Below are 21819 nucleotides of genomic sequence, written 5' to 3' on the forward strand. Positions count from 1 at the left end.
AACACACACACACACACACACACCACTAGACATGTTCTTTGACCTTGACAAACAAAGATTGTTTATAGGTCTCTAACACTGTCCACGAGAGATGTCTAAAACTGAAAAACAGGCCTGGTTTTGGCCACCAGAGATATGTAATGGCGTTATTGGACACATGCACCACTTTCTCTCTGTGGCACCTACATACTGAAGGTTGTTGTGTCAAAACAATGGCCTCCTTTAAAGTGTAATAAAGCTGGCTCGGCCTCTTATTTGTGCAACAAGATTCTATTCCTGGAACAATGCATTAGACCGTGATTATCATTTGTCAGCCAAAAGGAACAGAATTCCCTTTCAATCACTCAGAGGTCAGGTAGCAAGTCATTTTGTTGAAGTAGAGGTGAATATATTCGTGAGCCTCTATGTGTGTGGTGAACTCAGGACCTGCTTGATTGCCCAATTGCAAGAGACATTTATGGCAGGGTAAAACCTTGTGTAAACGTCATTTGCACCAGTTATTAGGAAGGTGTGGCAGATAGGTTGGAGCTGCAGTACAGCAGGGGTTCTGCCAAGCAAACGATTGATCATGGTAAGGTTAGAAGGCGGAGTAGATGGGTTGTCAGAACCCTGAAGATATTTAGGTCCTCATTACTGGGGGTCACAGTATCCATGACCTGCACGTTCAGCTGTGTCGCTTGAGTGCTCATGCACTAACAGCCAGGCTGCACTGTAAGCAGAGCCCATTCTCTGTCCCCGTGAATTCTGTTGGTCCCAAAAACTGTCCTTGATTGCCAGTGGGTTACAATTAAACTGGATTCCAAGTCCAGATTTAAAGTGATCACCATCAGAAATAAAAAATTATAGCGTAATATACAAGGATTGCAGACCACAAAGTCAGTCTGCAAATCTTTCTTAAAAATAATTGTGGATTGCTTTAAAATCAGTGCAGTATTTGTTGTCAAAGAAAACTTGTTAACATGCTTGGGTGTCACTGCACAGTGGGGAATTGTTCTTGCCACCATCTCCCAAGGTTGCCTTTTAAAAAAACAAACAATTTCAGCTAGTGGTGAAAGAGCTACAAAGTTGCTTAGCACTTATAAATTATATTCATATATATATTGTACCTTTGTACAAAGCCTTCACAAGGTGAGATCAAGGATGAGGTTTGAGGATGCAGATGCATTTTATTAGCTGAAGAGTAGGGCAGTACTTAATAGTAAATTTTCTATTCTCGGTGGTAATTCACGACTTTGCTCGTTGCAGCAGTTAGTAGACAGTTTAATGTAAGAACTGTGTTTGCCTTCTGAACCATAATTAACTTCCAAATTCGCGTATTCGTTGCAGAAAAATGCCTTGTCTTCCATAGCAGTTGCGTATAGTGTAAATAGAGAAATCAAAATGACTGTTTTGAGAGCCCCCTGTGTCTAGTGCGTGCCTTCAGAGGCTACAGGACTTCAGGAACAGAGATGAATGGACACAGAAGCGAGTGCAGCCGAGTGAATCCGAAAATCCTGCTGACCGACCTGTATGTGTTTTCTCCACGGGGGCAGAAAGAAGCGTGACTGTGAAGGGAGAGACGTAACAACTCCCTACCTTCCACAGCTCCTTCTGTGGGGGGAGACTGTGCGCAGACTTGTGCTTACTAATTAACTTGCCAGAGAAGAAAATTCACACAAAAGAGAAGAAGTCTCATTTCTTATCGTCTCGGGGTTTTTTTTCCCCTCACATGCATGCAGCGACACTGAGCACTTAAAGCTGACGTTAACCCGTTAGCGGCGAGACGCAGGAGCTGCCACGAATAGATCCAGTATCCACGACCCCGGTCGGCTGACCGGGATAGGACCTCGTGTTCCTCTCGCACTGGACTCGTATCTTTCCCCCCCTCCTTCGCTTCTTTTACTCCTTGGACTGGTTCTAACTCCCGTTTTGTGGCTGTTAATTACATGAAGTGGATTGTTGTGCTCGCTACAAACTCAAAGCGGGACTAAACGTTGTGGTAGAGAGACGGAGAGAAATGCCAACGGCCGTGACAAAGAGGAGATTCAGTAAGTGCACGTTATCTCTGTCTAAATGTCCCCCATTGAACTTGAGACGCGGCTTTTAGCGGTGCCGTTAAGTTGCATAACTTGCGGATTTTTTTTATTGTTCAAACGTTCACGAATTTGTTTGTTAAAAGTGGAAACACTTAGAAAAAATGGCATTAAAGGTGCACTACGTGAACTGCTGTCGTTCCGTTTGGGGGGGGGGAAATGGGGCTCCGACTAACCTCAGACAGCCACGCACACAGTTTGTTGCTGTTTTATACATGCTAACTCTAAATGTATAGCTAACAGCAACTTTTATTTCAGTGCCGAATGAGAGCGACTAATATGTGGTCCGCTTGAGAGACGGTCCAAGAAATATCCTGCCTCTCATTTCATAAAGAAAGCTACCCACTCAGATGTAGGTAAAAGGGAAAAGATGAGGTGGAATATTAATCTTATTTTTTCCTTTTCTTTTTTTTGTAAGCGCAAACCTGCGCATTTCATAGATTGCATGCACTTTTCAGTGAGCAGGAGTCTTCGCAGGACCGAAATCTTTAACCATGCTGAAAATCTGTCGACAATTACTAATGAAAGAATAAACGGGGGGAGCAGTGGTGGTCTTTGGGCTGCGAGCCCATCGTCACCCTGTTTTTCTTTCTTCTTTCATTCCTTTTTTTCGCAGGGTGTGTAATTGCGATGCGGTGATTTTGATCCCATTTTGATCATTACAATAAAGAACGATTTGCCCGGAGGTCCTAGCTGTCTCCAGACCTGGCTTTTTCACTTCGTGCGAGCGTGCATGAGTGCGCGGGCACGTCGGTGAGTCCTCAACCCCCCTCTGGCATATGAAATCTTTGCTCTGTCTTTATTTATCATTACCAGACAGGTCGGTGAGTCCTTGTATGCCCATCAGTTGCAGAGGCTCCTGTCATGTGTGTCTCATCCCTCACACTTGCTGCAGCACTGGCTGCAGAGGAAGGTTTCATGTCAAGAAACTGCTCCTTGCATCTCTGGCAAGAAAAAGAATAGATTTCATCACCAGCCCTTCATGAGAGACTTTAATTGTGGAGCAATTTTTATGACAGCGTTTACAATTTGCAGGTGCGCCACATCATCTGATAACCTCGAGGCCGGTTCAGATCGTGAACAGATGTCAATTGGTTTTTCACTGGGTGGATATACATGTAGATTCCTCAGCATTGCATCAATCCCTCGCCCTGTTGGGTTTATTTAAAGAAAGGATTGGAAGCAATTTTGCAGGGTTGGTTATATGCTGAAGTGGGCTCATGGCCGTGCTTTATCAATACACGAATCCGTTTAAAGCTGTCACAGACACAATGAGGAGAGCTAACCATGAGCCACACTGTAACAGGATGATACAGGGTGAGTTAGTTTCTTGGAATTGCATCAGAGGCTCTCTGCAACCAAATCCTGGGCCCTGCTGCATGTTTGGGTTTCTAACTGCCAGCTGAAAAAAAAGTGACCCGGTGTATTTCTATTCTACATTTGTAGTGAGCTGTCCTATAGATGGTGTGTGGCTTATGCATATAGATTATTTTACCAGCAAACGTACGGATTTGTCAAACTTGGATGTCATTGCTTTCCCAAAGTAGGTGATTCTGATGGTGCTTCTGTTTGGCTCCATGTTTCTGAATTATTCTGGTGGACAGACATGTTATCAATTAAGCGTGTGTTGACAGAGCTGGAGCGTTAAGATTTTCTTCAAATTGCTTTGGATGGATTGTAGGGGAGTTAGAGTTTTTTGCTGTGTTTATCTTGGCTCATTTTCCTGTTTACTCTATTTTTTTGCGAGCTGTGAAAGCTATTGCAGAATGAATCTATATCTTTTTAATGCTCTCAGTGAAGTGTGTTTGTATTTTTGACCATGGTATATGTTTGTTTGAATGCTGGCACATTCCCACAAGCCATTAGGCTTAATTTACACCCCCCCCCCCCCCCCCCCCAAGAAAAGACGTGACTTATTTGACTGTGATTGCCGCAGGATTATACTCTGGCCCACGATTGCTTGCTTGTTTTGTTTTGGATTTTGTGTGTGTGTGTGTGTGTGTGTGTGTGTGTGTGTGTGTGTGTGTGTGTGTGTGTGTGCAGGAAAATATCCTAGGCCCTTAGGCGGTGACGTCATTGTGCACACTGAAATTAAGTAGTTCTTATTACTGAGGTCAATCAGCACTTTGCTAATTTCTTTGCTGATTAAAATTCATTGTTTTATTCTCCAGTTTTCAGAGCAGATATTAAACAGATCAAAAAACTTTAGCTAAGAAATCTGCTTTAGTTAAGATACTTTTTGGTCAGCTTGAACTGCACTGTAGACAAAGATGTGTTCTGCAGTGTTTCCCACAGAATTAGACTGGGTTTGAGGTATGTAAAGGATAAGAGATCATTACTTTGCTGGTTCTCCTTCAGTCGTTCTCACATCATTTGAACTGACTTCATCTTAATTGTCTGGAACTGCAGGTAGAAACAATGACTTCTGTCCTGCTCTCCAGCGTCAGCAAGTTCAGCGTAGCAGCACCAACAGGTGTTTCCCACCTGCTGCAGGTTCTACTTCAGAATGACCGTTTAGCTTCAGAGCAGAACAAGAGCTACAGTTGGCAGATGCAGTCAGAGATGGTGGAAGGTTGCTGAATGACATTGAGGACCACAACAGCGATCTGTCAGAGGGAAAACATTAGACAGGAAGGACCAGGGCTAAATGGCTAGTAGCAACTGAGCTTTCAAAATAAGAGTATCTATAAATAAATGAATACAATTTTTATTTACAAAATATTGCAATACTTGGACAGTCATTAATATACCTGCACAGCTTGCCTAAGTGTGTGTTTTTAGATACACTTTTTAAAGCCATTTAAAGCCATTTTAAACCCAAATTCTGAGAACAGGATTTGTGACATCGCATCGAGTTTGGAAGATAATCCTTGTCCACTGGGAAATATACAGTGTTGTCCAGAAACTTGAAGCTTGCATTGCTGATGAGAATGGGCTTTTGTGATGAGGGGGACATCTTGCATTCAGTGGTAGCGATGCACCGATCGATGTGCTGGTAATCTGAATCGGCTGGCTTGCTGCTGATTTAAGCTGACACTCACTTTCTTTTCTAGCAAGGGAATTTAGGTTTATACTGCAGAGGAAGTTTTGGTGCCCACCCAGGGAGGTTTCATCCAGGTCTGAAGAAAAATCCACTTTCCTTTTAAAGATTGGAATACCTAGGATGTCACTTCCTCGGGTGGGATACTCAGGCATTTGTATTAATCGAAAACAAGCAAATAAACAACACAAAACAGGAAAATGCAAAGATTTAAGTTGAAAAAGATAAGGGAGTGATTGGATTTACCCCCTCCTACACACACACACACAAAGCCAGGAAAAAAACAAAAAATTTGATTTTACAAATAAATCACATCAAATAAAAGGCTTTTTATCAAAGCATGGCATTTCTATACATCTAAAGCAGGCCTGTAGGCAATCATTATCAACATGATAGTTTCAGGTTTTTGGTATTCCTTTAAATGGTGGAAAGCTGTCACAATTAATTTAGCAAGGACACACACACACAAAGTAAAAGTAACGATACTCTAACCTGCTTTTAAAATATTTGAGTGAAAAATGAGGTTTTTCACTGAGGATTTACTTTCCTTTTCATGTTGTTGATTTGTTGTGTTTGTTGGCCTCAGTACATCTTTGGCCTTTGTGGTGATTTGTGTATTCTTGTGTAGGGTATTTCCTAGCAGGCCTGGTTTGGGGCTAGTAGCCAGAGCATCTGCCTCAGCTCCCTCATATGCCGGTACTCCCTGGCAGGGGCTGGGCTGAATGGCACTGTTAAGGAGCTCCAGCTCCTCTGTGGCCACACATTGAAAAACCACTCGGCACAGCCCTCTCCCCGCCGATGCTTTCTCATGCTTTCAGTATGGGTAAAATCTTGGTAATTTCAGGGCCCTGAAGTTCTAATGAGAGGTTTTGCCCATAGTGCGTTGGTCTGTGGTGGGCGGGATCAGCATTTCTCAGGTTTATAGGGGATTATAACTGTTCTGAGATGCCTCACTGGCCCACTGTCAGGGCGTTGGCACAGAAAAACCAAAACTCTTTTTTTTTTTTTTTTTTTTTTTTTTTTTAAACCACTCAAACTGGTTCAAACTGGTTGTGATGTGTTTCTGGCATAGAATTTGTTTGTCTGTAAGCTAAAGTTTACAATCAGAGCTGCAAATCAGGTCAGTAACTGTAGGTATAAGGGTTCAGATTCACATGCACATATGAGGTGTGCTGATTTTTCCGCCTAGGGGATCAGGATATCTTGCCGTTGCATCTATGGGGATGCTGCAAGCAGCAGCTATTGTCCTTTTTAGCATCCCATCCCCACATAGAGACAGGGTGCTCTTAGTAGCACGCATGGTGGATTTTTAACAATGCCTGTTCCTTAACGTCAGCAGCATAGAGGCAAAGAATGATTTACTACTCTGTCTGCAAGGGTAATGTAGGAGCAATTTGACTGCTGATTGAAACCAGGTCTACCATTTCAGAGTCCACTGGTGGCATTATAAACCATTTACACCAATGTTTTACAGGGCACCTCTGCATTTGGAAAAGTGGAAACAGACACAGGGGCTAAAAATGGCCTGCTCTACCATGTGCCCCCCCTTTTTTTTTTATCCATTCCTTGTGCGGTTTGTTGTTTTTTACTTCAAACTATGTGAGTGCTACTGAGTGAAGTAGTGAATACAGATGACATTGAAAGGTCATATGTTAGGTTAATCAGTTCTGTCTGTTTTCATTTAGGCAGTCGGAGATATAGGGGGTCCATCTGCTTTTGATTAGGCAGCCTTTTCCCTAAGTGGTAAAGCTTTTCTCTCCAGCTGCTGAGAGTGAATTAGAGCCATGGTCCAATTTGTTTGTGGAGACCTATGGACATGTATGTAACTTGACTTGCACTTGTGTATACATAAAACATCGCTATTACTTAAATGGACCAAGCAGCGTCGATTGAGTTTTTACTTTGAAGCACAAATCGACTCGTTCCACAGTTAAAGTGTCACTGAAGAGCAAGAAAAAGCGAGTTTTCAGAGAAAAGTTCCAAGACTAATGAGTGAAGAATGCTGGAATTTGATGGCTCAGCCTTGAGGATATCAGTGATCTGTTATTGCCTCTATTTATGACAAGAACTCAAGAAAAGCTGCAGTAATTTCACAAACCTGTCAGCTGAGGCCAGTGACTCTGGTGGAGTGGGGCTTTATTGGTTGCTTTATAAGTTGAGTTAGTGTTGCTGTATCTCACTTGTATTATTTAAAAATATTTAATAAAAGCTGGATATTTTAACATTTGTTAAAGCAAAGATGCAAACATCAGTGAAAACGGTTGGCATTTGCTGCACTATAATTAAATACTGTCTTTAAAAGGGTTTTTGATGCAACTTTTGAAGATTTAAAATCCCGAGAGCCCAGAACATCACCGTCTCTTTTTTTCCCTGTTAACAAATTTTCTGATGTGAGAAATGGAAACTCTGGACAACTGTGGGACATCATACACACAATGTGCAGTTAGCTGCCCATTGGTATGCATAACAAAGTCTACAGTGAGATGTAGAAACTGTTGCTATTCATCTGCTGTCCCTGTGATCTCAGACAGTCCCAGATGGCTCTGCATTCTCAAAAGGCCATCTAATTAAAACCCGTAACCCCCAAAACACACAGAAGTGGGGTGTCTTGAGTTTAGTAACTGTTTTATTTTTTTTTAAACGTCCTATGTCAGCATTCCTGCTTTTTTGTATATTTTCTTTTCAATTAAGCAAAAGAGAAAGATCAGGATCATGTGATTTGTTCTTAATGATGGCATTGTGTTTATTTTTGCCTTTTATTAAGAGGAATGTGATTCTTAAGTAGAGAATTATCAATAATAATGAGTTTGGGGCCTACTGATGACGATGCTGCTGATGGCTTGGAAAAATGTACAGTACAATGTCGTAAGTACTTATACAATAAGTTAAGTTACGATAATATATCCATGGAAAAGTGGCTTAGAAATTACTATCTGAAATACACTGAATATCACTGCCTCTGTGTTCTCAAAAAAAAAAAATATTTTCTGCTTTTCTGATTGCTAAATTATAGCGTATAACATGCTTGTTGTAGCAACACGTTGTACAATGTAGCATAACTCAGTGCGGCAATAAATCAGGCTATTGACCATGCAATTTCCTCAGTATCTGTTCAACAGCAGTGATATGGTTGTTCATCTGAAGCGATGTCTTGTGGTTTGGCACTACATGAGAATGTTTTTGTTGCATTGTATGTGGCGGCTTTTGTTTTTGTATCATCCCACTGAGAAACCTCTTGCAGAGACTAAACTCCATTGTTACACTTTGTGCTCTCGAATACCGTAGTTTTATGCCTTCATAAAGATGGCATCATAGTAAATTGAAAATGGAAACATGAGACTCGTCCTCAGGCAGACCTTATTTTTGCGGTGTTGAAAACATATGAAATTGTAATGCCACTGTAATGCATCAAATCCAAATGTGAATTTTATGAATTAGAGTCCAAATAGCTTCATGTGCTCTACACTTGCCGCTCGTGGGTTATTACTTCTTTTGAAGGAGACGTTGACATCAGTTTTGTGGATGCTGAGGCTCGGGCTTTGCCACTGTAGAGGGTATTATCCCATCCTGTGTACTGGTAAACGTATCGGGCTGTTGACAGGAACATGCAACGCACGTCTAAGGCCTCGGTGCCTTGGCCGTTCATCTGCCCAGTCAGCAGAAGTCTGCAGATGACGCACTCTTTCATTTTAGACAAATGCTGGATGGGGACAAATGGATAGAGCAGCGGTTCAGCGGCTGGTGTCATTCGTTGCGCTTGTCATTGACTACCTATTCTTTTCAGCTTCTCATCTAATTAGGGCACACTGACTCACATAGTCTCACAAACACACAGATTGGTACCTGAATTGATGCAGAACATTACATGAAGGTCAAACAGTCAGCTGTCTTATCAAGCTGATTTAAATGTCACATACATAGATTAATCACTGAGTGCAGTTCACAACGAGCTAGTTTTTCACCCTAAACACGGTTTGACTTCTCGATTTTCAGAAATATTGCCTTACACTAACACTGGGTAAATTATCTTTAGAAAAATAGGAGACATGCCCATCTTTCATTTAGTGCTTTACTGTTCTTCATTGACATGTTGCAGCATAGTTGCCTAAGTGATAATGGGAAACATTTGACAGTCATAATGCAATTTTCCAGTTATGTTAAGAATCATGACTTTGCAAGTTTTATCTCGCATGCGTTCTTTCTTTAGATGGATGTTAGTACACTCCAGCTTTCTTTCTTTTTTTCCCCCAAAAGCTCCTTTGCTCAAGGGAATAACTGTCCAGTCCATTACCAGCTTTGGTGAGAATATGGTTATACGAGGACATGGATTCTGGGCGCTCTTTAAGGTGCAAAAATCTTCCGAAAAAGAGCAAGAAATCAGTATGAAGAGAGGACACTCGTCAAATTCCTTTTAGCGTACAGCCTCTGTAAAAGCAGTTGAAGTCTCACAGTTGGTTTGGTTTTTAGAGGCTTGGTAATATTGAAATTGTGTCAAGACAAGACAAACATTTTTTTTCACACGTAAACAAAAACTGAGTAACTGACCTTGAGATGGTTGTGGCAAGTGAATTGTGACACATGAGCCCTCGTTGGCACTAACTGGTCATGCTAAAACACAACAGTTAATGGAAGAAAAGTGCATGCCTTGCACTCAGTCTGCCTCGCTGATATGGCAGATGGATAGGATTTTAGGGAGTGGGGGTGGGGCTCTTTGGCAGTGAGGGACAGAGATGACAGCTCTTCGTCTGTGGAGGGCTACCGAGGGCCTTGGCTCTGAGCACCTATTGTGTCCTCCTGACAGAGCCTTGATGCCATCAACGACCATTAGTGTTGACAGCATGTCATCGTGTCACACTGCAGCTCACGGTGAAGCAGTGAATAACTAAGAGCAGCAAATAAAAATGGCACACTGAGAAATAAACTGGATTTTGTAATGTGAGTCTGAAGATTTTTGTCTCCTATGTTTTGCAGGAAGGCTTGTCAGAGTTTATAAAAGCTGAACAGACCCAACACTTCATTTGAAATAGAAATATCCACTTCAAATAAATCACAAAGAATACAAAAACAATCAAGCTACAACAAAAAGACTAAATTATGTGCTGTCTAAATCTCATCTTGACTTTTGGCCTTTCCTTCGAGTGAGACGGTTGGGAAAGCTAGTGTTATGACACAAGTGAAGACAAGTGACTCCAATAAAGCCATGTAATGAAATAATTCAGTAAATGAATTAAGGGCTGAGCAATGCTTAAACGAGGACTTTTCCCACGGCTAGTCGCGCATTGCACAAACCCCCCAAAAAACCTAATAATATGAGGCTGCCAATAATGTGCCATCAGGTCTCTAACTTGTACTTGTGAAATACTGAAATGTGTAAAGTATTTATATATTCAGAGTATAAAGGATAGCATCTTTAGGGTCTCTGGCGTTAAACAGGTGATAACAATCACAAACATATGTGAATGTTTATTCTTTTTTTTAAATTTATGTACTTTTATGATAGTTTGATTCCTTTAGGATGTTATTCGAGTAAGATAACCAGGGGCCCGTTCTTCGTACGTCGCTTACTACATCCAAGATCAAATGACACATCCAAGATCAAATCATCGCGCTAACCGTGAGCTCGCTAATCCGGTTCCCCGAACACACCTGCTGTTGACGATTACTACAGCTGGACGCAGGAATGTGACATCACTGGGCGTCGTAAAAGGGGCTACGCATCGATAGTAGAAACATTGATCGGCAACCCGCTGATTGGTCGGCGAAAATGTCGAAGGGGCGTGCTCGGTATTTTCCGGCAGCAGAGCAAGAACTCTTGAGTGAGGGATTTCAGGAGTTTCAGAGTTTAATTAAAACGCAAGAGAACACTGCAAAGGCTGCAAAAGCAAGGAGAGAGGGCTGGCAGAAAGTTGCTGACAAATCAAACTCGTAGGTAATTTAATAATAATAATAATAATGGATTGGATTTATATAGCGCTTTCCAAGGCGCCCAAAGCGCTTTACGATACCACTATTCATTCACTCCCACATTCACACACTGGTGGAGGCAGCTACGGTTGTAGCCAGGCTGCCATATCGCGCCATCGGCCCCTCTGGCCAACACCAGTAGGCGGTAGGGTAGATCTATCATATGACACTATATTGTCCAATATCATATGGCATTATATTATATTATAATATGTTATATTATATCCCCTTTCACATTAGAGCCACAACAGGACCCACAAGAACATGGGAACAAGTAAAAGTGGAATACAGGAGTATTCTACAGAATGGTAATATTTATCTCTTAGATTGCTTTGCGTCTCTTGGCAAGGTAATACTGGCCTGTAATACTCTGTTAGTTTGTTCATAACAGCAACCAAGAAAAGGGCAGAGGAAAAAAAGACAGGTGGTGGTCCTGCACCCCCTCGTCAACAAGTTGGTTAAGTAAATAATACCCTCACGGGAAAATCGATATCTCTCTATGAGCACACTGTCGCGCTGAGCTAAAGGATCCTGTCTATCCCACAATATACGCTGAATTCTGAGGACTCTCCTTATCAATCTTGCACCTTCCGCAATGGGCTGCTCGCGTATACGGACAGGACATGGCTGCGACAGACTTCCCAAATCCACCTTCGCTTTTATAGCCGTGGTCTCTCATCTTGATTACACGAAGTAATTTACAATTACTACTCTGAAATATGAATTACATCTGTAATAATCACATACATGTAATAGAATGTTAATAGTACATTTCCCTTTTTTAGGAAATGACCTGTATGTATCTGTGTGAAATCAATAAAAGGATCAAGTGCTGCATTATCTTTAGTTACATTGATAATATTTATTTATGGTGAAACAGTGGAAAAATATCGCTGTTGCTTTCGTATAAATGAAGCGGACATACCTGCGTGGCCGCGATCTAATCCTGTTTACATAAAGTAAACCTGCTCCCGAGCAGGTTTACGCTTACGGCTCTGTTGCTATGACAGCAAGTCCCGGATGAGCTTCGGGGAACCGACTGATCCAAGATCACGCGAAATCGTCAACAATCTAATCCGGCTAACCTACTTAGCGAGGTACGAAGAACGGGCCCAAGATGGCCACAACAATCACAACAGGGGGACGAACCTGCAAAATTTTGTACATTTAGGCCTCACGTACACGGGTATTTTTGAAAACAGAGATTTTATTTTATTTTTTTTTTAAATCCGGTCCACACACGCAGATTTAAAAAAAATCTCTGTCCATATGTAAATGCAAAAAATTAAGTCAAACACTGTTAAGAACGCGCCAAATCCTAACCGCGTAGAAATGTTGGCCAATCAGAAGTCTTGAAGCCGGAGAGGGAAAGAGTAAGCAAAACCTTAGAAGTCTTAGTTTCACTTATCCAAAATGCCATTGACATGTGAATGAAAGGCCCAAACACATAGAAAAAGCTGCATTTTCAAAAATACTCATGTACATGTGGAGGTAGTTTTACACTAAACAACAAAATCTGCTGTAAAGCCAATGTGGAAATGCAAAAAAAAAAAAAAAAAAAAGTTCCTTCAGTGGCCACTTGAAGCTGGCTCTGAAAGCATCAATCGTAAAGTACTCACCAAAGACTCTTCTGTTAAAATGCCCAACTCTACATCATTAAATAGCATAGGGGTTTTTGTGGGGGGTTTTATGTTTTGGTCTGAAAAACCTTTTTGGTTTCCCCCCTTCAGATATCACTTTACAAGTCACTCAACTGGAGTCTGTGTTGTTGGTTCTTGTGGAGCATTTCGATGGACCAATATTTGTAATACTTTTGCTGTGTGCTACAGACTGTCCTAGGAGTGTGCTCCAGTTTTAATGAAGGAAATTCTAGTATTTTATCAGTCTGTAACTTTGCACTAACTCCAAAATATTAACTTGGCAGTGTCCAAAATGGTAATGAACATTAGGCTTCAAAATGCCTAGTCCAGAGCAAATGGGACGCATTCCCATCGACCTTAACAATAGTAAATAACCATATGCTTTTCTTTAGTGTAAGTCCACCTTCTCTGATATTATTAAAAAAAAAAAAACTTTAAATTTTTAAATTGCATTTTAAAAATTGCCAACAGATAAAGCTGTAGTGTCTGATACTTTCCTTGAGGGATTTGTTTTAGTGTTTCACTCCCATCTCTCTGCAGTGAAGTAAAAGTAAGAGGGAATGGAGAAGCGCTGAGACTTTTGAACTTGCTTTTAATGGAATATCTTTGCAGTGACCAACATGATAAGTTGTTTCCTGGATCCCATTTATATATAAATATGGGCTATGATAATATAAATGGCCCTGTGTGTAGGTGCACATAACCAACATTCATCAGACTCACAATAAGTACATTTCAAGGTTACACACTGCAGTGCACAGCTGAAATCCTGTCGAATTTTCCTAACTGTAGTCAGAAAGTAATGGAATATCACAGCATGAGGTTACAGAGTGGTTTAGGTGGTGGAGGGAGGGGAACTCATTTGGCTCTGTTGGTACTAAATGGAATTTATTGTAGATTTAATGTCTATGGACATTGGATAAAAGACTGCTTTCCATTTCAACAAGGTCTAAAGGTTATTTTCCATTACCGCACATTCATGGGTGTGGTAGATCTTCCAAATAAATAAATATTTATTTACTCATTTTTTTTATGTTTCTTTTTATAGTGGCAAATACACAAGCATAAAATGCAAAATACAGCATATCATAGTATTAAAGCTGGAGCTAATTTTCAGCTTTTATTGCTAGATAGATTTTTGCTTTAACTTAGAACTGTATTTAATATCGTACACAACATATACGCTATTATACAAGACAAACTACAAAAATATTAAAAAATACCCAACCTGTTCCCTAGAAGGATGCAAAGTCCCTGATGACTGATGACTACGTGCACTGGATCAACAAATGTGACTTTATTTTCAATCTTAGTTTTAATTCTTGGAAATTTTGGATTCTTGCAAGAATAAAATAGTAAACCCTTACAAGAAGAAGGCTAAGGCATTCTTAGTCTTCATAGATACACCTGAGAAGTGAGCTAGTTTGCATTTAATGATTTAATGATGGCATTAAAACTTGGCAATTTCTTTGAACCTGACTTTAATGAGATATTGCCAGTTGCAAATTTTAAAAAGTGTTATAAAATAATAGTGTAGTCAAATTGTTTAAGCTAATCCACAATCTTTTTGGAAACATTTCTTTTACTATTACAAAAATGATTTTGATTAAATTAACTTGAACAAATTTGTCTTAGAGCAAGTTGCAAAGTTTCCCTCAGGAAAAAGTGACGTATACGTAAACAGTATATGTCTATTTCACAGGAATAGATATGTCTTAGTCCACATTTACATGTTCTGTGTTTTTTCCCTTCTTTTTTTTTTTTTTTGAATGTCTCTTGATGATTAGCAGCCTAGAAAAAAGTTTTGTTTTCATGTCAATGCTGCAAGAGTTTCTGAACATATTTGACCTGGAAGGAGTTTTCCCAAAGGTCTATGACCTAAAACTGCATTTGCATGTGGATGACAGACATAGAACAAGCAGTGTTTTGGAAGAAAAAAAAAAACTGTGTGCTGTTGAACAAGACCTTTGTTAGACCTTTGTTAGACATCCCTTTTAGGCTTATATTATAAGTTATATTATGTCAGTGTCATTAATTGTTTTTTTGTTGTTTTTGGTGTTCTGTAGTATTGTATTCCTATCCTGCATACTAATTTGCGGTGGAGGGTCTGTTCTTTCTTTTAACCTGGTTTTCGTCAGCTCTGAGTCATTATGATCTATAACTAAATTTTTTGGATTTTTTTTTTTTTTAGTCATAGCTCAAACATTTTACTTTACTGACACCCTTTGTTTGTGCCTACCAGGAAGAGTCAAGAGGACCCTATGGACTCAGCAAGGTGAGATCCATGTTACAGCTCCACTAAAAGGGCAATGATTCATGAGGCTAGCTCTTCTGTCCCTGGGGCTGGGAGGAATAGCTGGCATTATCTTCTGCAAATGGGTTTGAAAATGCTCTTGGCCAGGTTGACCAAGGCTGATTTATAGCTCAAGATGCGCTGAATGGCTTGGCTCTCATTCCCAGCATAAGTATGAGCCCCTACTACCACCGCATGCCTAAACATGCACACAGAAATGCAAGTATACTTACACCTCGCCCAGTTCACTGCGTTCAATCTGCAGTTGTGAAGTTTTCAGCAGACGAAAAAAAAAAGAAGTAAATTTATGACATCAGAGCAGAATAAGTAGTCTGTAGTTCTTAATGTCAGCCCAAGGATAAGCAGTTTTCTACCTTTATCTTTCTTTGTCAAAGCGTATATACAGATACGAACCTTATCCTTGAGTTGAAGTTGGAACCACTGTCAAAGAAATAGAAATTGCCTCCGAAAAAAATTATTCCTTTTTATCTTGAATCGAAGATAGAGCTCCTCTTTCAGAAATAGTGTGAAACAGTGCAGTTAAGCTTCTCTGGACAGCTTAGTCTTAAGAATTTTCTTTGAGTGTTTCCCATCCTAATAAGTTGTATTTCCATGTCTGATCTTTGGATCCTCTTGGCAGCTCTGAATTTGTTCCAGCCAGGTAATATTGCATACAGTACTTGAGATAAGACGGCATAATCTGAAAATGTTTGGAAAAGCTTGAGTCCCTTGAAATGGTGCCCATTTATTTAAAGCCTTCAATTGTCACAAAGCAATTAATGTGGCAAACAACATCACCGTGCCTCTCGGAAGGGCTCAGGATTCTCTAGTCCCTATTAAGTCAGGCACTCCCCTCTCTGATTCCCATGCTGTTTCCTATGTAACATATAGAAATGGTCTCATGCTTCACACGCAAAGGGGCATTAGTCACATTGTCAGGTAAACGAGGACTGCGTATGAACAGGCGGATTGTAATTGAAGGTCATAACGACATCAAACATGTCCTTTCTTGTGATTGCATTTAGCCTTTTCTTATAGAATTGTAGGGACCGGCAGAACCAGAAATCGGGAAATCATATTACAAATAAGGTTACACAAACTAGATATGACTTAGTTTGTGAAACGTCTAAAATGCAAACTGACAGTGAATGTTTTAGCCAACATCACCTGCTTGTAGCGTTGCAGCAAACCCCTTTTTAGAAGATTCCTAGCTCTGTCTCACCATTCTTACGTAAGATCCAAAGGAAGGCAAAATGTGAGCTCAAATCTTGTCTCCCAGATGAGCCTCTGGAATTCAGTAGAGGATCAGCAGCAGTAACTCTGGATTTTAATGAGTGACATTTAAAGTCTCTCTGTGTTAGAAGTCTCCGCATGATGTTTGTCCAAGCTATTATGTATCTTCTCCTGCACCCCCAGCCCCTCATCAGAAAACCAGCTTTTCCAAGCAGGTTGTTAAAGTTTGTAAACGGTGTACTTACAAGTGGATTATTTAAAAGGTCCCCGTGTCAGACAGATCTTTATCTGGCGGCTTGGCAGCTTGACTCTGGCTCACTTGGCTTCCTGTGTCTGCATGTTGATTAGCTTGTTTTTCTCCCCTTCCCTGGCTTTGGTGTGTAGGTTTCTGAGCTAGCTCGTGTCGTGTAATATAGGCCAAGCTAGGGAACTTTTTAACTTATTTTCCAGTAGAAATATATTTTTAAGAAAACATCATCAACTGATAAGATAAGACTACGTTATTATATTAAAACGAGTTCATTTTTTATGTAAAAGGAAACTAAAGACATGAGAAGCTACCAACTGTAGTTCTAGCTAGCTGGTGATGCTGAATGTTGAGAATGCTCGTTTGGGCCCATTGAGCTAAGCCTCCTGACTCGGAACAATAAAACTGTGATCAAATACTACCCTTAGATAGAAAGAGAGAGTTCAGTGTATCTTGACTGTGTGAAGATCGTTAGCGTTACAACAGACCATTGAGAGCCCCATTAAAGCACTGAAGCTTATGAGTGGCTGGCCTCAAGTGTAAAATAAATGACAGTGGATGAAGGAAGTTGAGTGCTTGACATCAAATTTTGTCATGTTTGTTTGTTCAGCACTTGTTTGATGAAATACTCTTAAAGTAAATTCTCTACATACAAGCATTTTTTCTCTCAGTTGTTATTATTTTAGTGTTGATTTTCTTCTTTAACCTGAAAGTGTGTCTGTTGGGAAAACAGACACTAATTTGCCTTTTCGGCACAGACCAGTAGAGTCCATTTTCTACACATCTGATATGTTTTTGTTTTTTTTAATATATAGTTGTCAGGCAGGCTATCATTTCAGACAAATAAGTATTCGGACCACTTTCTAACTCTTTGATTAGCTTACTGTTGTTGTGCCCCATCACTGAGAGCGGTGCTTTTGGATAAAGAAAGGCAAAGGTAATGTTTAGCTGAAAAGTGCATTTTTCCCATGGATATCACTCTGCTATGTCTTCACTGAGTATTTTCAAAGTAAATGGGAAAGTAGATTGATAGTGCTGTTTGTGATTGCTTTTCATGTATGAAGCTCTGAAGTGATAGAGGCAAGCGTCATTGCCCACCCATACAAAGCTTACGAGATGGGGTTTGAAGTGAAAAGCATGAGACATGCTGCGAGTCTGACCCAATGAAAATAAAGAAAAGCTGTTAAAGTTTTTGTTATCTTTTCTTCTCAACGATTGAGAAAATCATAAATGTTTGATTTAAGAAAGCCCGATGCAATATTTCAAGTCTTTACAACCTTTTTTCCCCAATATTTTATTCTTGCCTTTTCACAGAGCGTAGTTACTAGCATGACACCATGCCTTAAATCTTTGTTCTAAAAATGATCAAAAATGAGGCTAAGGCAAGTACTGAATAACAAGACATTCACTATTATGAAGCGTCATAACCCAGAAAAAAGGTATTTCTCACATTTGCTTGTTTCAGGTCTTATCTATGCTTTTGTACCTGCACAAAGCTGAGCCACTTTGATCTAATCTGAAAGTAATGTTCAGGCATACTTTATCTGCTGAGGTACCACAACCAAACAAACAAACATCAAAGTAGAAAGTTGGGAAATGAGTAAGATTATTTTAATTGAAAAAATAATTGGAGTTCTAAATGACTCTTTCAGGAGAAAACCTTTGCATAATATTGATAGAAAGCAGCAAATATGGTAGCCACAGTTTGGTCAAAGTTATCATAATTAGGTTCTCTGAAATGACGCACAACTTTTAGAATAGTTTTGACTTATATTTTGGACAGTGTCGCATTGTTGGTAAATGTCTTGGTAAGGTTATTTTTTTGCATCATGTAAAATAAAACGAATCCACATGTTAGTGCTGCCATTTTCACTGGTCAAAGTGATAATGTTCTTTACAGCCGGAGATGGAAATTTTTAATGAACCGTATTAGCCCATGTTAGTCCTTGTGCCTGTTACTTTATTATCCGTGCACCAGCCCTCTGGCGTTGGGATTATTCCAATCAGATATGTCAGGTCTCTTATATAATGCTACAAAGTTCACGGGCAGCTTCATGTGGGTGTAAATTAAGATCAGTGTTTCTTTTAGACGTATTTGATGGCTCTATAGTTTTGTTTTAATGAGCTATGATTATCATTACCTTTTAATAATTAATTTGCAAATGAAATATTAACGAGTGTCTGGATAGTGTTTGCTGTATATAGGTAGCGGGAATGTTGAAATGTTTGCTCCTGTAGTATGTTGCCAGCTTTTTTCATGAAGCTTTGCCTTGTGCCAGGTAGCTAGTGAAAAATAAGAATTTCTTTCTGATCAGTTGGCTGCTTAAAGAAATGGTGGTACATTTGACCTTCTGGATTGCTTAAATAAACCCATGAACAAATAAACCATTGAATGCCAGTAACCATTAGTCTTAGTAAGTGCAGGTTTCTGGCTTTTGTCATTGTACTTGAGGTAATATTTGCAGAGGTTTAACTGTGAATAACTGAACCTTTCTGACAGGTAGTGGGCTGGATAGTATTATGTACTGCTTACAATGTTCCACTGGGGTGAAAAAAAGGTTGGGTTGGAAGCGATCCAGGACCTTGTCCTGACTACACAGGAAATTGTAACTTTGTCGTAATTTGTCTGGAGGGACTCGAACATAATGGTTTTACAAATTGTACAGATTTGTAGCTGCACGTTTGTGATCTGATCACCCAAGGAAAACATAGGTAGCAACAAGGTCACAGACCCAGAGACTTTCCATAGCTCGCAGTGAAATGTATTCCAGTCCCTGGTTTTGGTTCAGAATCAATAAAGTGAAGTCCTCCAAAATGCCAACAAACTAAAATGATTTATAAGATAAGCAAAAATTATTTGTGGTCGTCTGCATATTCATTGCTGACTTGTCCCATTATTCAGAGACTCATTTACATTTTAAGCAGCATATCATGGTCAAGGACTGTGTGTTCTTCCTCCTGTGAACCTCTGGAGCATTGCAATGAGTTTACTCTTTGAGGAAAGAGATGGGCCTATTGATTAGAGACAAATTGACCTGTGTTGGGAACAGATGAGTAGTCACTCAGTTCTAAATCTAAAGCATGGCGGTGATTGACCTTGTTCAAACTAAATTAAGGCAACAAAAACATTAGCATGTATTTTGTAATTGTTTCTGAATATGCATTAATAACTTAATCACAGATTAGCAAGATCAATGGATGTATTTTACCATGAAGTAGTAAGGAAGGAAGATGCTTGCCAATTATCTCTCTCCCTCTAGCTTTTATCTGCAGGACTCTTTTGTCACAGATGTTAATTGCAAGTAAATGTTTGTCAATAATATGTCAGTCCATCTGGGCTGATAAATATGTCTTGCGTTGGATGTGTGACAACCTAAATATGAGCAACAAGTGCGAATGTTATGAAATGTCAAATGCGCGATGATTTGTTGATGAAATCACATCATTCTTGATTTCTAGCCAGTTAAAAGAAAAGTGTGACTTTCACAAAAACTGATGAGCTGAATTCTTCTGTGCTGTACTTGAATCATCAAAAAACAAACCTTAACAGACAGATCCGCCCCCAAATAAGCCATTTTATTTACTTTATTTACCTAATTTATGTGCCTCGATTTAAGAGTCCCTGCTGGATGGGACTGCCTGCATACATACAGTCTGCCTAGCAGTTAACCATCCAGGAGACAAAAAGAGAGAAAATAGCTTTACTTCAGTTGATGACAAGTAATAAGCCTCCTGGAAGTGCAGCAGAAGATGTTCTCTCCATGTGATAGAAGAAAAGCAGTAAACCTGCGGGGGAAACACAGATGTTGAAGACCTATATTAATGCAACCAATGAATATATTATTTGAGCCTCTTGGGTTTAAAATAAATATGAAATTTTTTAGGTGAAACAGCCAGCAAAAGAAAAGACTTATCAGTGACATATTGTAGTTGTTTACATATTTTGAGCAAAATTTGTGGTGGCAGAAATGCACTGTATTTTTCACAGGGATATGCAGATGTGAATATGGTGCTTTACATATTTGTGTATGTGTTCTTTCCTCTGTGTTGCTGCAAGCACCCTAGGCAAAAGAATGATGAATTCATTGTTGCTTCTTCTGCACTGGTGCATCTTCTGTAACTATGTTTAAAGACCACTCTGGCATTTTTGCATGTTTTAGCCCACCCAATATGTGCTCGTGATGCTTGATGTAGCAGCTCTATAGCAGCTGGGCTTTGCTTTCTGTGTGCTGGCACTTGCAATGGCACGTGGTGTGTTCGTGTACTCTTGGGAAAGTCCAACACTAGAAAGCCAAAATGATGAACGTGAAGTAGGAAAAGGTTGTTTTTTTTTTTTTCTCTCCTTAGCTGCAGCCTGTGTTTATATTGACTGTGAAATAAGCCATCTTTACAATCCTCATTCTTTATGAAGCGTGGATGCATTTCAGCTATTGTCAAGCAGTAACAGTAGATTTGTATCAGGTTAATCTTTTTTATTTTTAAAAAAGCCTCATCACTCACTCTATTTTCTGTGCAAAAGTCATGGAGTAGTAGCTTTAGGGTGCTTTTATAATAATATATTTTTACAGTCAAATACAATTGTCAAGAAGTTGACCAAATGCACACACACAGGGCTATTGTTCTGTAATACAGAAATCATAATACCTCACAAGCATTTTTGCCTTGTTTGGGGAGCGATTTAAGTGACTGTGTCCAAAATGAGCAGAATAGAAGCACTGCAAAGCCCGACGAGCACTTGAAAAATTGCCCAACTCTGAATTAGACACAAAAAGCTGTGAAATTAAACAGTTCCTCACACGTGTGATAGATTTCAAGGTTATCTCCGTCATTAAACGATGGAGGAGACAGACATTTCAGGGTTCATGCCGGAGCCTGAAGAGTGCTGCAGCAGCCACAGGTCCAGAGCTCAGTAGGTGTCTATCCTGAGGCCCTCGTTCGCTGTGGTGCACTTCTCTAATGTGAGCTTGTGCTTCTTTGCATTAGCAGCAGTGATGCTTCCATTTGACCAAGCTGTTAACAAGTCAGTGCCATGTTTGTGTCCAATGCTAACACAGTAGGAGCAGCGAGAGTGTGCGCACACGGCTGGATCATCTTGGACACGTCAATAAACAGCCAGGGAAGATGAGGATTATATTGCTTCTGTCAATCTAGAAAGTCAGGAAAAGTAAATGACAGTTTTGCCTCGGGGTAGCACCCAATAATATAGTATCTTGGCTGCTGTGTATGTTATTAATCTTCATAATAAGGATTAGACCCACCAGCAGGCTTTGACAAAAACAATCGACCTGTCACTCGAGGCCAGTTACTCTAAAAAACCACCCAAAACTTTA

General features: G+C 39.9%; 1 protein-coding gene across 2 annotated transcripts in view; it reads left to right on the plus strand.

Annotated features, from left to right (window-relative positions):
• The first annotated feature begins 1530 nt into the window (after nt 1-1530).
• LOC113009894 (receptor-type tyrosine-protein phosphatase F) overlaps nt 1531-21819 on the plus strand; it is a 163044-nt gene continuing 142755 nt past the window's right edge. For both annotated transcript variants that reach the window (XM_026148492.2, XM_080293122.1), the window contains exon 1: nt 1531-2027. The gene's annotated coding sequence lies outside the window, so the exon portion shown is untranslated. The remainder of the gene's footprint in view (nt 2028-21819) is intronic.

The sequence above is a fragment of the Astatotilapia calliptera genome, chromosome 18, assembly GCF_964374335.1.
Source record: "Astatotilapia calliptera chromosome 18, fAstCal68.1, whole genome shotgun sequence".
Classification (NCBI taxonomy): domain Eukaryota; kingdom Metazoa; phylum Chordata; class Actinopteri; order Cichliformes; family Cichlidae; genus Astatotilapia; species Astatotilapia calliptera.